Here is a 15,869-nt window from a genome sequence, read left to right on the forward strand (position 1 = left end):
CAGCAGTGCATACCATCTATAAGATGAACTGCAGCAACTCATCAAAGCTCCTTCAGCAGCAGCTTCCAAACCGCAACCACTACCACCTAGAAGGACAAGAGCAGCAGATAGATGGGAACACCACCACCTGCAAGTTCCCCTCCAAGTCACTCACCATCCTGACTTGGAAATATACCGCCATTCCTTCACTGTCACTGGGTCAAAATCTTGGAACCCCATTCCTAACAGCACTGTGGGGGCACCTGCACCGGATGGACTGCAGCGGTTCAAGAAAGCAGCTCACCACCACCTTCTCAAGGGCAATTAGGGATGGACAATAAATGCTGGCCTAGCCAGTGATGTCTACATCTCAGGAATGAACTAAAAGTCATCATGGTAGACAATGAGGCCATCCGGCACATTGACATCAAACTATTTTATGCCATAGCTTGCAGGAAGTGCAAGCTGATAAAGGTGCAGTGAGGGCAAATGGGCATCTGGAACTTTAGCGAACAGTGGGACCCACATTTTGTCTTCTTAAATAATGAGAGTTAAGGAATGAGGACGAAACAGGAACAGTAGGGAAGGAGTGTGGTTTAGAGTCAAATATGGTGCAGCATGGGAAATAGAGGGAAAGAGATTGGTTTACAGGAGAGAAATAGAGGGAAAATACAGAAGGAAAAGTAAACGGTTTACATTGACTTTGTTAAAATCCCTGAAATGAATTCACTACCAGCAGGAATGAGGTGAAATAGTTTAACTTGCTCCCTTTCTGGGTGAGGAAGGTTGATTGGCATTGCACTGGCAATTACGATATTGTTAAAAGAGCGCTCACACTCTTAATCACCAGCCCTAAATCTCTGTGGTGGTGCTTAATGAGCAATTAGAGCAAATCCAGAAAGTGCTTAAAAATAACAAGGCGGTTGAGGGTGAGATGTTGGGTTTGTGTGGGGCAGCACCATAAATTAACCAACAAGTTTTGGGAATTCACAATTCACAGCCTATCTCTTAATCTACTGGGCGTTCTGACCACTCGGTGCACAAATAATTGTGTACATTCTTATTAATCCAACAGGATCTGGCCCAGTGAATCAATGCTGGGTGTTTCTGACCTGCAGCTAAAACTGACAAGCCCCTTCAAATTTGCAGATTCCCTGACTAATCAGCAATTAAACTTTGACCTGTGTTTATGTTTGTTTAACAATAATTAGACCTTTCTGCCTTAAAGGCACACAGATCCACCTAAGCAGAATAATATAAAGCACATGGCACGATATAAAACACCTTATGAACAGCATGTATCACCATGCCGTTGGAGATCCAATGAGAAGCATTAATAGAATCATAGAAACTTGTAACACAGAAGGAGGCCATTTGGTCTGTCATACCTGTACTAGCACTTTGAAAGAGCCATCTTGTTTCGTCCAGCATCCCCCTTTTTTGTCCTTGACCCTGTGAATTCTTGATCCTCAACTACCTGCACATTCCTTTTTAGAATTACTTATGGAATCAGCTTTCAGCACCTTGTCACTTAGAGTGTTTCAGATCCCAAAAACTCCCTGACTGGAAATTTTTCTCCTCATAGACCCTCTAGATCTTTAGCTAATGATTTTAATTCTATGGTCTCTGGCTATTCCGGAAATAACCTTTCTCTATTGGCTGTGTCAAAGCACCTCTCATAATGTTAAGAACCTCCCAAAATCACAGCCCCCACACACCCCCCTCACCTTCCCCCCACCACCCTGACTCCCATAATCTTGAGAACCTCTTTAAGTTATCTTAACCTTCTCTGTCCCAAGAAAAACAGTCCTATTTTTCCAATCTCTCTTCGTAACTGTGGTCCCTCATCCAGGAAACCTCCTGGTAAACCTCCTCTGTACATTTTCTATGGCTTTTACATCTTTCCTGGGGTGTGATGACCAGAATTGTCCACAAAACTCCAGCTGAGGCCTAACCAGTGACTTATAAAGCTCTAGCGTGATCTTGGCATTTTTATTTTCTATACCTCCATTTAGAGACCCAAGTAACTCGTGTTTTTTTAACTACTTTATCAGCTCGCCTTTCCCCCTTGTGTATAAGGATACCAAGATATATGTGCTCATCTATACTCTTCACAAGATCCATGGGACACTGCAATGCCACACTATATCATAGTCCTAATTGAAACATTGGGTGGATTTGAACTTTCAATGCAGTCAGTTAATGCCGGGGGATAGAGGATCAGCTGCCCAATTTTCCCTTCCATTCGCCATTTGTAACATAGGATTAGATATCTTTAACACACTGACACTTGCTACATTTTGATAATGTCAAGTGGCCATTCTTGGTGTGTGAGCCTATAACAAGGCTATTCTCATCAAGGCAACAAATGACATCCTGTGAGATTTTGGCTGCAGTTCACTGTCTTCAAATTTACCCTGACTCCAACACTGTGGACCGCACCCTCCTTCTCCAATGTATATTAGTTGCAACAACAAATGCCCTTATATGGCACCTTTAACATAGTAAGACATCCCAAAGCATTTCACATAAGCATTATGAAACAGAATTTGACACTGAGGCGCATGAGAAGATAGTGAGCGGATGACCAATAGCTTGGTCAAAGAGCTAGGCTTTAAAGATTGTCTTAAAGGAAAGGGATGTCAAGAGGCTTGGAGAGGGGATTCCATTCTGTAGGACCTTGGCAGCCAAATCTTCAGCTGCCAAAAAAATTGAGCAAATGAAATTGAAGCTGCTCAAGATGGCAGATGTCTAAGAGGGTTGTGGAGTTGGGGGAGAGGAGGGCCAAAGCCTGGAGGGATTTGAAAGCAAGGATGAGACTTTTTAAATAACAGTGTTGCTGAACCAGAAGCCAATGTAGGTCAGCAAAGACAGGTGAATGGGACTTGCTGGGAGTAAGGGCACAGGACAGAGTTTTGGATTACCTCAAGAAGGCAAAATGAGAGACCAGCCAGGAATGTGTTGGAATAGTCTATTGTGACACAGCTGATGGTAAAGGCTAAGTTGTTCAAATCCCAGAGGGAAACTTGACACAACTGTCATAACCCATTTTTGTGATTTATATGTTTAGAGATGCAGGCTTTGAATTCAGTAGTAATAAGACCACTGAGACTCAAGAGGTTTTTTTTATAAAACTAAATTAAACATTTATTAATAGAAAAAAGATTGTAAGCACATACATATGTCTACAAAATTACTACTAAAATAACTACAAAAATCCCTTAATTGATCTGACTCTCAGCTAGACCCCCGGTAAGGCAACAATAAAATACATAGGGCAGAAATTTCCTTCTGTCGGGAGGGGTTGTGCGGGGGTGGGCAGAGGCGGGCGCGAACCCGATCAGCACCCCCAATCGGGGCCACACCGTCATATTACATTGGCAGGCCTTAGCGTGACGCGCACCTGGAAGCGCTGAGTGCTCCCTGTGCAGACAGGGGGATTCCTTGAGTCTGGGCCTGCGCTCTTTCACGCGTGCGGACGGAAGAGTGCAGAGATCTCCCTGAGGCACAGAGCTGCCACAGGGAGATTAAGATCGGAATGAAAGTTTGTATTAAAGACAGGGAAAAATTATTTAGACATGTCCCCTCATGTGACAACATCACATGAGCTGGGACATGTTTATCAAATGTTTAAAAAAATTTTATTTAATTAATAAATCCTTCATGAAACTTCATCCCACCTATGGATGAGGTTTCATGAAAAATGTGAAAGCCACCTGGCCTCTTCGCCTGTCCACCAACCATAACTGAAAATCTAAATGACTCTCAGTGACGTTAGGATGACCGCCCAACATCATCGCGCATCATTTCATGCGTCAGCGAGCGGCCACGCCCCCACTTGCTAACCCAAAAATTCTTCCCATAGATTTAAACAGATCCCTGGCAAAGCACACCCTGGACAATTACATTCAAAATAAGTTTATTTCAGCTCTAGGTCCTTGCACACAGGCTTGAGACTTACAGGCTGGGAGGCTTTAGATCTTAGAATCCCTCCTCCTTTTACCAACAGCCTTCTCTTCCTTTATACATATATTCCACTTTGACTGCAAATTCACATTGTCATTCAATTTTTTTTTTACTTTAAATCTTCTACCAATAAAACCCTTTCATAAGATCCACTTCACTAGTCAGCTTTGAAAAAAATAAACACATCGTTTCTGAGCTTCACCTGGGTAGGTGTAATATTTCACCCGCTCTTTTGAAAGGTCTATTTAAAAATACAAATTGCTCCCTATACACCTCACTTTTTATTTCACTAAGATAAAAGCAAAAAACTGCAGATACTGGAAATCCAAAACAAAAACAAAAATACCTGGAAAAACACAGCAGGTCTGGCAGCATCTGCGGAGAGGAACACAGTTAATGTTTTGAGTCTGTATGACTCTTCACCAGAACTAAGAAAAAATAGAAAATAGACTGTCCACCAATATCCATTACAAGCCTACCGACTCCCACAGCTACCTCGACTACAGCTCCTCACACCCCGCTTCCTGTAAGGACTCCATCCCATTCTCTCAGTTCCTTCGTCTCCGTCACATCTGTTCTGATGATGCCACTTTCAAAAACAGTTCCTCTGACATGTCTTCCTTCTTTCTTAACCAAGGTTTTCTACCCACGGTGGTTGACAGGGCCCTCAACCGTGTCCGGCTCATCTCCTGCGCATCCGCCCTCACACCTTCTCCCTCCCAGAAACATGATAGGGTCCCCCTTGCCCTCACTTATTACCCCACCAGCCTCTGCATTCAAAGGATCATCCTCTGCCATTTCCGCCAACTCCAGCATGATGCCACCACCAAACACATCTCTTCACCCCCCTGGCGGCATTCCATAGGGATCGTTCCCTCCGTGACACGCTGGTCCACTCCTCCATTACCCCCTACACCTCAACCCCCTCCCACAGCACCTGCTCATGCATCCGCAGAAGATGCAACACCTGCCCCTTCACTTCCCCTCTCCTCACCGTCCAAGGGCCCAAACACTCCTTTCAGGTGAAGCAGCATTTCACTTGCACTTCACTTAACTTAGATTACTGCATTCGTTGCTCCCAATGTGGTTTCCTCTACATTGGAGAGACCAAACGCAGACTGGGTGACCGCTTTGGAGAACACCTTCGGTCTGTCCACAAGCATTATCCAGACCTCCCTGTCGCTTGCCATTTCAACACTCCACCCTGCTCTCATGCCCACAAGTCCGTCCTTGGCTTGCTGCATTGTTCCAGTGAAGCTCAACGCAAACTGGAGGAACAGCACCTCATTTTCCGACTAGGCACTTTACAGCCTTCCGGACTGAATATTGAGTTCAACAATTTTAGATCATGAACTCTCTCCTCCATCTCCACCCCCTTTCCGATTTTCCCCCTCCTTTTTGTTTTTTCCAATAATTTATATAGATTTTTCTTTTCCCACCTATTTCCACTATTTTTAAATGTATTTCCATCCATTGTTTTATCTCTCCCTTTTAGCCTTTTTCGATTCCTTCACCCCACCCCATCCCCAGTAGAACTATCTGTACCTTGCTCGTCCTGCTTTCTACCCTTATTTAATACATTCCTTTAGATGATATCACCACCTTCAACACCTCTTTGTCCTTTTGTCTGTGACATCTTTTGGTTATCTTCACCTATCACTGGCCCCCTATCCAGCTCTTCTTGTCCCACCCCTCCCCCTTAAACCAGCTTATATTTCACCTCTTTTCTATTTTTCCTTAGTTCTGTTGAAGAGTCATAGAGACTCGAAACGTTAACTGTGTCCCTCTCTGCAGATGCTGCCAGACCTGCTGAGTTTTTCCAGGTATTTTTGTTTTTGTTCACTTTTTATTTCCCTATGTTTATCTAATTACCACTTCAAAGCTACTTCTCTTCTATACATCAAAGCATCTAGACCAGCTGGCTTTAATCCAATTAAGAGACACAGACATAGACACAGACACCACTAAACTCTATTTTAAAATCATTTCCAATAACACTATAGACATTATTATATCTTCTTGACAAGTCAAGTCTAGAGGTAACAAAGGCGTGATGATGGTTTCAGCAGCAAATGAGCTGAGACAAGGCCAAAGGCAGTGCTGATACAGAGGTGGAAATAGGCAGTCTCAGTGGTGGCACCATATGTGGTTGAAATCACACTGTGTGGCCAAATTTGGCACCAAAGTTGCAAACAGTCTGGTTCAGTCTCAGGAAATTGCCAGAGAGAGGAATAGAGTCAGTGACTAAGGAACAGTGGCCAGGATTTTCTGGCCCTGACACTGGCGGACATTGAGCCAATTCGGCTCTCCTCATTTTCCTGCCCCACCCACAACAATGCCCCCCCCCCCCCCCCCCCCCCCCCCCCCCCCCCCCCCCCCCCGCACCCTCCTCCCCCACCCCGTGTTGGGGCCAGAAAATCCCACCCAGTGTTCGTGACAGGGACTGAAGACAATAGCTTTGGGCTCTCGGGTAGTTAGCTGGAGGAAATTTCTGTCCAATAGGCATCGGATGTCCAACAAGCAGTCTGACAATTCAGAGGCTGTGGAGAGGTCGGGAGAGGCAGTGATGATGTAGATCTGGGTGTCCTCAAATGCACATGTGGGAGCTCACACTGTTTTTGGATGATGTACTTTTTTCAGGTGAGCGGGCAGTTCAAATCAACCGTGCTGCTTACCCACCATAAATCTATCGAGGACCGAGATAGATAGGTTCTTGATTGGTAAGGGGATCAAAGGTTATGGGGAGAAGGCGGGAGAATGGGGTTGAGAAACTTATCGGCCATGATTGAATGGCGGAGCAGATTCGATGGGCCGATTGGCCTAATTTCTGCTCCTATGTCTTATGGTCTTTTGGACTCAAGTTTCCGAATTTTAACCTGCTCTACTGAGCAGGCAGTGAGGTCACTGGCTCAACATCAGGTGGGGAGCTTCTTTCCATATGGGCGTCAATGACGTCATGAGATCCTGATTGCGATTCTAACTGGTAGGCTAGCTGAGCTGAGAAGCCATTGCTGCTGTGTCCCTTTAGGGGCCAGGAAGGAGAGGGAGTTTCTTTTGTGGGCCCCACAAGGAAAGATTAGGAACCCCTCGTGATAGGCTTCCTTTCCTGAACACGAATGGGGCTTTCTGACGGAGAGACGGTGGGCAGGATTCTGACCTGGTCAAGCGGACGTGGCGGGCAGGTCCGGGAGCGGCTGTGAAATCGGCCGCCGCCCAAGATCTGGCCCTGACTGCGATTTCACGCTGGGCCGGCCAATTAACAGGTCAGAGCCACTGCGCTGCCAGGATGGTGGGGCGGGAGGTGCAGGAAGACCGGGAGGGGTCTGAAGTGTGCAGGTGCATTGACGTGCGCTCGGTGGAAGCTCCCTGAAGGCACAGAGCTGCCACAGGGAACGGAAGATTTTTAACATTACTGATGAAGAGTTGAAAAATAAGGGTAACATGTCCCCTCATGTGACTCTGTCATATGAGCAGGGACATGTTAAAAATGAGCTTTAAAACTCGGATTTATTTTTAATCAGTGGCCGAAGCCTCATCCCACCCGGCAAGGGAAAAATCCTGCCTAATAATGCTCTCATTCAGCAAGGGGAGTGGTGAGGGGGGGTGCAGGAAAGTCCTGATATTTCATGTTTGTGCCACTAGGTGGTGATAGATGACTTTCTTTAAAAAGAATTGTGATCTTCTTTCAGCTCAAACTTGAGCTTCGGGTCTTTGAACTTGGCACAGTTTTTAAACATCTTATGAAGGTGAAATGAAACTTTTGTAAAAGAAAGTAGTTATGTTTTTAGACTTTAGGCTGTATTTGTTCTGTGTAAAATTTGGTCTGTGAAGGAAAGGCTTTTCCTGGTTCGCCTCATGTACCACAGCCCAGACTTTCAGTGTGGCTGTCGGTGCAGATATCCAATCGTCCAGCATCAGTTTGAATTTGGCGTTCCCTGCAGTGGGTCTGTGCTGAATGTGGGAAAGGTGCAGGAAAGGAAGTGGCAAGTAACAGTCGCACCACACAAGTGCCAGCCAATAGTCATCACCAAGAAGAGAGAATCTAACCATCACGCCTTGATGTTCAACGGCATTACCATCAGTGAATCTCCCACTATCAACATCAATATTACCACTGACCAGAAACTGAACTGGACTAGCCATATAAATACTGTGGCTGCAAGAGCAGGTCAGAGGCCAAGAATCCTGTGAGGGGTAACCCACCTCCTGACTCCCCAAAGCCTGTCCATCATCTACAAGACACAAGTCAGGAGTGTGATGGAATACCCACTACTTGCCTGTTTGAGTGCAGCTTCCACAACACTCAAGAAGCTTGACACCATCCAGAACAAAGCAGCGCACTTGATTGGCACCACATCCACCAATGTTCACTCCCTCTGCCACCAACGCACAGTAACAGCAGTGTGTACATCTACAAGGTGCACCGCAGGAACTCACCAAAACTCCTTCTGCAGCACCTTCCAAACCCATGACAACTATCACCTAGAAGGAAAAGAGCAGCAGACACATGGGAACACCACCACCTGGAAGTTCCCCTCCAAGCTATACACATCCTGACTTGGAAATATATCACCGTTCCTTCACTGTCGCTGAGTCCAAATCCTAGAACTCCCTCCCTAACAGCAGTGTAGATGTACCTACACCACATAGACTGCAGCAGTTCAAGAAGGGAATTCATCACCACCTTCTCAAGGGCAATTAGGGATGGGCAACAAATGCTGGCCTGGCAGCAATGCCCACATCCCGTGAATGAATTTTTTAAAAATTGATCGCAAACACTAATTATATACAAATTTATTGGTGAAGCAACCTAAAAAACTAATAGATTGCTTGGTTATGAACAGTAAGAAATAAAGATTTGCATTTGTACAGCACGCCTCATAATCGCAAAGAACTTTACAGCCAGTAGAATGCTTATTGACGTGTAATCACTGTTCTAATGTAGAATATGTGACAATTTGTGCACAGCAAGGACCCACAAGCAGCAGTGTAATAATGACCAGATAACCTGTATTAGTGACACTGGGATGTATAGAACTATCTCTCTATGTCAAAAGAACATGAATGACTGCTAAAATGAGAGCTGCTATAATCTTTATTGGGGAGCTAGTAATGCTATTACAATGTTATTAACACAAGTACGTTATATATTTGTCATATAATCCACAGAATGGTATAATTAGGACATGTCACAAAAGAATAATAATTCTCAGAATATTATTGTGATTTATTGTAAAAGTAGGTTAATAGTGGGGTTTGAATAGTTTGTGTGTGTGTGTTTGTGGGTGTGTGTGTGTGTAGGGGGGATTTAATTGAATTGGAGACAGCTGGTCTGGAAGCTTTGATTCATCAAAAGAAGTTAGGTTTGAAATGCTAAATAAGTAAACATGGCTCAAGTCTTAAAATGTAAGATGAGGAGAATTTGCATTTTTAGATAAGTCAAGGCAGTTTGAATTTCACAGTGATATTAGGATGTTTATACCTAGCCAGAGAAGCTAGGCCAAGCAGTGTGTTTATTTTCCCCAAAGGTTACTGACAATATTTAGCACCATGAAAATATTTATATTATGAGAAAGGTACCGTTCCAAAGACATATGGAAACAATGGAATTTACATTAAAAGGGAGAAACGAGTATAAAGGAGAATCAGGCTATGTGTCAGAAAAGGCATTTTAAGACTTAGCAGAAGCATGAGAAGCCTCCAGTAGTCATTCATGTTCTTTTGACATAGAGAGATAGTTCTATGCATCCCAGTGTCACTAATACAGGTTATCTGGTCATAATTACACTGCGGCTTGTGGGTCCTTGCTGTGCACAAATTATCACATATTCTACATTAGAACAGTGACTACATGTTAAAAAGCATTCTACTGGCTGTAAAGTTCTTTGAGATTATCAGACATGCTGTACAAGCCTCTGCATTAAACCTGCTGTCTACAGAAACTGAAGCTGGGAAAAGCCACTTTGAATTCTACTGTCCAGAGTATTGTGGTGACTTGCCTGAATCTATTTAAAATCAATTTTTTTAACTGTTGCCTTAATGGAGGTATAACTGGAAGCCAGATTAATTAGGGGTTTTAGGAGTTATTATACCAGTAATTTGTAGACCTGTGCACATGCTTGAGATTTTTTCTTTTGTTAATAAGTGTTTAATTTAGTTTTCTAAAAAAATCTCTGAAGTCTTGGCAGACTTATTACTTCTGAATTCAGGGCACACACCTCAAAATAAATGCAAATTGCAAAACCATTGTGACCACGTGACCAAGTTTCCCCTGTGGATTTGATCCACCTGGCACACATCATCTGCCACATTTAAAACAAATTGGAGGCTCTTTGCAAGATATTTGAAATTCCTTGATTGGTTTGGTGTTGGTAAATCTTAAGGTTACAAGTACAAGAAATATTTTGAATTCAGGAGTTAGTGTGAGAGATTTTTAAAGAGGTGAGAATACAAAAATGGCTGTATCCATGGCTAAAACCTTTTTTGGGTGTAGAAGAAATAACTCTGATTGGGTTACGAAAGGTATCTAAGGGTAAGTTAACAGAAGTTGGCAGATAAGTTGTAATTGAGGGTACCTATAGGGACAAAGAAAGCAGACATAGTTGAAATGATAGCACAGCATTTGAAGTTGGAAGTGATACCTGACACTAGTGAGTCACAGCTGGAGGTAGTGAGAATTCAGTGAGAAATAAAGATACTTGAATTTGAACAAGCAAAGGAAATGAAAAGACTGGAACTAGAGGCAGCAGGAGAAGAAAGGGGAAAAGAGAGATTGCCATTTCTTTTTGAAACAATGTGAAAACCTGATCTCCAGAGGGAAATGTTAGCAGTGGAGGAGAGAGAGAAGGAAAGAGACAGGGAGTACTGACTTTAAAATCTGGACCTTAAAAAAGAGGCATTGGATGCTGAGTAAAGTTCTGATGATGAAAAAAACCTTTAACCTAAAACCCAATGGGGAGATGTTTAAATATGCGCTAGCTCTTCTGAAGTTTGAAGAAAGAGTTGTGGAGGCGTTCTTTATTTCATTTCATAAAACAGCTAAACAGATGAAATGGTCACAAGAAAACTGGACATTGCTGTTACAATCTAACTTAGTTGGTAGAGCACATGGAGTTGATGCTTCACCATCAGAAGGAATGTCAGTGGATTATGATGTGATGTAAAAGGCTACTTTGAGTGCATATGAGCTGCTTCTTGAGGCAAACAGGCAGAAATTTAGGAATGTGAGAAAACAGCCTGGCCAAACTTATATTAAGTTTTGAGAGAGTAAAACAAAGTAATTTTGACCAGGCTGTACAGGCATTAAAGATAGAAACGACATATGCAGCTCTTAGAGAAGTAATTCTATTAGAAGAATTTAAAGATTCAATTCCTTCGGTAGTAAGAACTCATGTGGAGGAACAGAGTGTTAAAATGCTAAGACAAGCAGCTGAGATAGCTGGTGATTATGAGTTAGTTCATTGAACTAAACCTTTTATCGTCATCCTTTTAAATCAGAGAAGAATAGAAAGTGGGAAGGTGAAAGGAAGGTGGGAAGTCAGTGAAGAGGGGGTAGCTGTAAATTCCCAGGAATTTTTTTCTTAGGCTAAAAAGGAAGGTGCTGACAGTAGAGGTGACACTTGAAAATTGAGGTGTTTTCATTGTAATAAAGTTGGGCACACAAAGTCAATGTGTGCGAAATTACAGAGAAAATCTGTTGGAATTATTGGGATGCAGAAAAGTTCTGGAAGTAAAAGTACAGTGGATTCTGGGGTTCAGGCACAGGAAAAAACAATGGTTTGTGCAAAGGTAAAATAGAAAAAATCAGTGATAGGTAAAGCAGCGGGAATATGTTCTCAATTTGCCCAAGGGAGTTCTGAGGAGCAGGTTGCAGAAATGTTTAAAGATTTGCATATGAATGGGAAGTCTTTCCATGTATATAGGATGGGGTAGGTAAAGATATTAAAATCTTAAAAGACACAAAGGCTGGTCAATCCTTAATGTTGTGGGATAGTGATATTTGTTGTTCACAGGGAGTATTACAGGAACAGGTTCTAATGAGTGGGGTTCATGGAGATGCTTGCCCTATTCCATTGTGGAAGGTAAATTTAAAGTGTGAGTGGAAAACAGGTGAGGTGATTGTTGGAGGAATAGGAAAATTGCCCATTTGCAGGGGTTCAATTTAGTTTAGGTAATGATATAGCTGGGTCACAGATGTGGGCGATGCCTATGGTAGTTGAGCAGTTTGCAGAGGTGCTTTCAACAGAAGTGTTGCAGAAAGAGCATCCTAGATTGTTTCCAGATTGTGTGGTAACAAGATGACAAGCTCACAGGTTGAAGCAGGAAGAACAGGAAGTTAAAAGGCAGGGAAAAGGTGTTGACATTCAATTATCTGACACTGTTTTTCATAAGATTGTTCAGGAAGAAAGGATGGGGGAGAATGCAGCTGAGGTATTTAGCTCAAGGCTGTTGGTAGAGTTACAGAAAAAGGGTCCATAAATAAAACATTTATATCAGACAGCTTACTTAGAAACAGAGGCAGAATATATTCCAGAATGTTATTACCTTAAGGGCAATGTGTTGATGAGAAAGTGGTGGCCGTACCAGGTTTCAGCAGATGAAAACTATAACTTACCTCGGAGATTTGCGGCCTTGTCTCCAGGAAGCAGACTCGGAGGGAGGAGGACCGGGGCAGTAAGTATAAATCTAGCTTACCTCGGGGATTCGCGGACTTATCTCCAGGGAGCAGACTCGGAAGGAGGAGCACCGGAGCGGTGACCTCGGGGCACAGAGTAACTGAAGCCAAAACTGAAAAAGTGACATCACAGGAAAGCTGTGACCTGATTGGTTGGAAGGAAATCTGCACCAAATTTGAAAAAAAATGCAGCAAAGCTAATTAATAAATTAATTAACTAAGTAGAGATGGCTGGGCAGGTGATGTGTTGTAGCTGTATGATGTGGGAGCTGGCAGATCCCATTGCGAGCTGCAGTGACCACATCTGCAGCAAGTGTTGGTTGCTGGAGGAAATCTGAGCCAGAGTCTGAGCTCCGGACGCTGCAGCACATCCGGGAGGGGGAGAGTTACCTGGACGCTTTGTTTCAGGAGGCGGTAACACCTGGTAGCTTAAGTACCTCAAATTCGAACAGTGGTCATGGTCAGCAGGTGTGACTGCAAGTGAGGCAGGTAGAGGGATCCTGTGTTCAGCTCTTGATCTTGTCCAACAGGTACAAGGTACTTGCTCCCTGTGTGGATGAGGAACAGGGATGTAGGGAGGATAAGCCAGCTGACCACGGCACCGTGGCACAGGAGGCTATTCAAGAAGGGGGATCAAAAAGGCAAGTGGTAGTTGTAGGCGATTCTATAATTAGAGGAATTGATAGCATCCTTTGTAAGCAGGATCGAGAGTCCCACATGGTATGTTGCCTGCCCGGTGCCATCTCAGTGAGGGACATCTCTGACCGACTTGAAAGGATATTGGAGATGGAGGGGGAGGATCCAGTTGTTGTGGTCCACGTCGGGATAAATAACATAGGTTAGACTAGGAAAGAGGACCTGTTTGGGGATTATCAGGAACTAGGAACTAAATTAAAGAACAGGTCCTCAAGGGTTATAATCTCCGGATTACTACCCGAGCCACATGCAAATTGGCATAGGGACACGAGAATAAGGGAAGTAAACACGTGGCTAAAGGAGTGGTGCGGGAAAGAGGGGTTCCATTTCGTGGGGCACTGGCATCAGTATTGGAACAGGAGGGATCTGTACCGTTGGGACGGTCTCCACCTGAACCGATCTGGGACCAATGTTCTAGCAAAAAGGGTAAATAGGGTGGTCAACAGGACTTTAAACTAGAAAATGAGAGGGAAGGGAAGGGTAAAACTCCAAGAAATATGGGAAACAAAGCAGCAGGTGAGCGTGTGGGGGGATGGATTCAACTTCATGGAAAATTATGAAAGAACTGAAAAGAAAGGAGAGCCCAGGAGAGGCTATTAAAATCTCCAGAACACAAAATAGGAAAGAGTGTTTGGAAAGGGCTAGGAATCTAACTTCAAGCACATCAGATAAAGGGATGACAATGAGAAAGGGGACGGGAAATACAGGACTGAACGTGTTGTATCTGAATGCACGCAGTATATGAAATAAGGTAAATGAGCTTGTGGCGCAGATTGAAATTGGCAGGTATGATGTGGTGGGCATCACGGAGACATGGCTGCAAGGGGATCAGGACTGGGAGCTAAATATCCAAAGATATACATCCTATCGAAAAGATAGGCAGGTTGGCAGAGGGGGTGGGGTTGCTTTGTTAGTAAGAAATGAAATTAAATCGATAACAGGAAATGACGTAGGGTCAGATGATGTAGAATCTGTGTGGGTAGAGTTGAGGAACAGCAAAGGTAAAAAAATCCATAATGGGAGTTATGTACAGGCCTCCGAACAGTCAGGATGTGGGGCACAAGATACACCAGGAGATAGAAAAGGCATGTAAGAAAGACAAGGTTACAGTGATCATGGGGGATTTCAATATGCAGGTAGACTGGGAAAATCAGAATGGTAGTGGATCCCAAGAAAAGGAATTTGTGGAATGTCTACGAGATGGCTTTTTGGAGCAGCTTGTGGTGGAGCCCACTAGGGAACAGACAATTCTAGATTTAGTGATGTGTAATGAGGCAGATTTGATAAGGGAGCTTAAGGTGAAGGAACCCTTAGGAGGAAATGACCATTATATGATAGAATTTACCCTGCAATTTGAGAAGAAAAAGCTGGAATCAGATGTAACGATATGACAGTTGAATAAAGGCAACTACAGAGGCATGAGGGAGGAGCTGGCCAGAATTGACTGGGAGATGAGCCTAGCAGGAAAGACAGTGGAACAGCAATGGCAGGAGTTCCTGGGAGTAATTTGGGAGACACAGCAAAAATTCATCCCTAGGAAGAAGAAGCAAACTAAAGGGAGGACGAGGCAACCATGGCTGAAAAGGGAAGTCAGGGACAGCATAAAAGCTAAAGAGAAAGCATACAATGCGGCGAAGAGCAGTGGGAAGCCAGGAGATTGGGAAGCCTACAAAGACTAACAGAGCACAACTAAAAATGAAATAAGGAGGGAGAAGATTAAAAACGAGGGTAAATAGCCAATAATATAAGAGAAGAATGCAAGAGTTCTTTTAGATATATAAAAGGTAAGAGAGAGGCAAAAGTGGACATTGGGTCACCGGAAAATGACGCTGGAGAAGTAGTATTGGGGAACAAAGAAACGGCGGAGGAACTGAATAGGTACTTTGCGTCAGTCTTCACAGTGAAAGACATGAGTAACATCCCTAAAGTTCAAGAGAGTCAGGGGGGCAGAGGTGAGTTTGGTGGCCATTACCAAGGAGAAGGTGCTAGGAAAACTGAAAAGTCTGAAGGTGGATAAATCACCTGGACCTGATGGAATACACCCCAGAGTTCTGAAGGAGATAGCTGAAAAGATAGTGGAGGCGTTAGTGGTGATCTTTCAGGAATCACTGGAGTCAGGGAGGGTCCCAGAGGACTGGAAAATTGCTAATGTAACCCCCCCATTTAAGAAGGGAGTGAGGCAAAAGACAGGAAATTATAGGCCGATTAGCCTGACCTTGGTCGTTGGTAAGATTTTAGAGTCCATTATTAAGGATGAGATTTCAGAATACTTGGAAGTGCGTAGTAAAATAGGGCAAAGTCAGCATGGTTTCATCAAGGGGAGGTCATGCCTGACAAATCTGTTAGAATTCTTTGAGGAGGTAACAAGTAGGTTAGACAAAGGAGAGCCAATGGATGTTATCTACTTGGACTTCCAGAAGGCCTTTGACAAGGTGCCGCACAGGAGGCTGCTCAGTAAGATAACAGCCCATGGTGTTAGAGGCAAGGTACTAGCATGGATAGAAGATTGGCTGTCTGGCAGGAGGCAGAGAGTGGGGATAAGGGGGTCCTTCTC

The sequence above is a fragment of the Carcharodon carcharias genome, chromosome 12 (genome assembly GCF_017639515.1).
Source record: "Carcharodon carcharias isolate sCarCar2 chromosome 12, sCarCar2.pri, whole genome shotgun sequence".
Lineage (NCBI taxonomy): Eukaryota > Metazoa > Chordata > Chondrichthyes > Lamniformes > Lamnidae > Carcharodon > Carcharodon carcharias.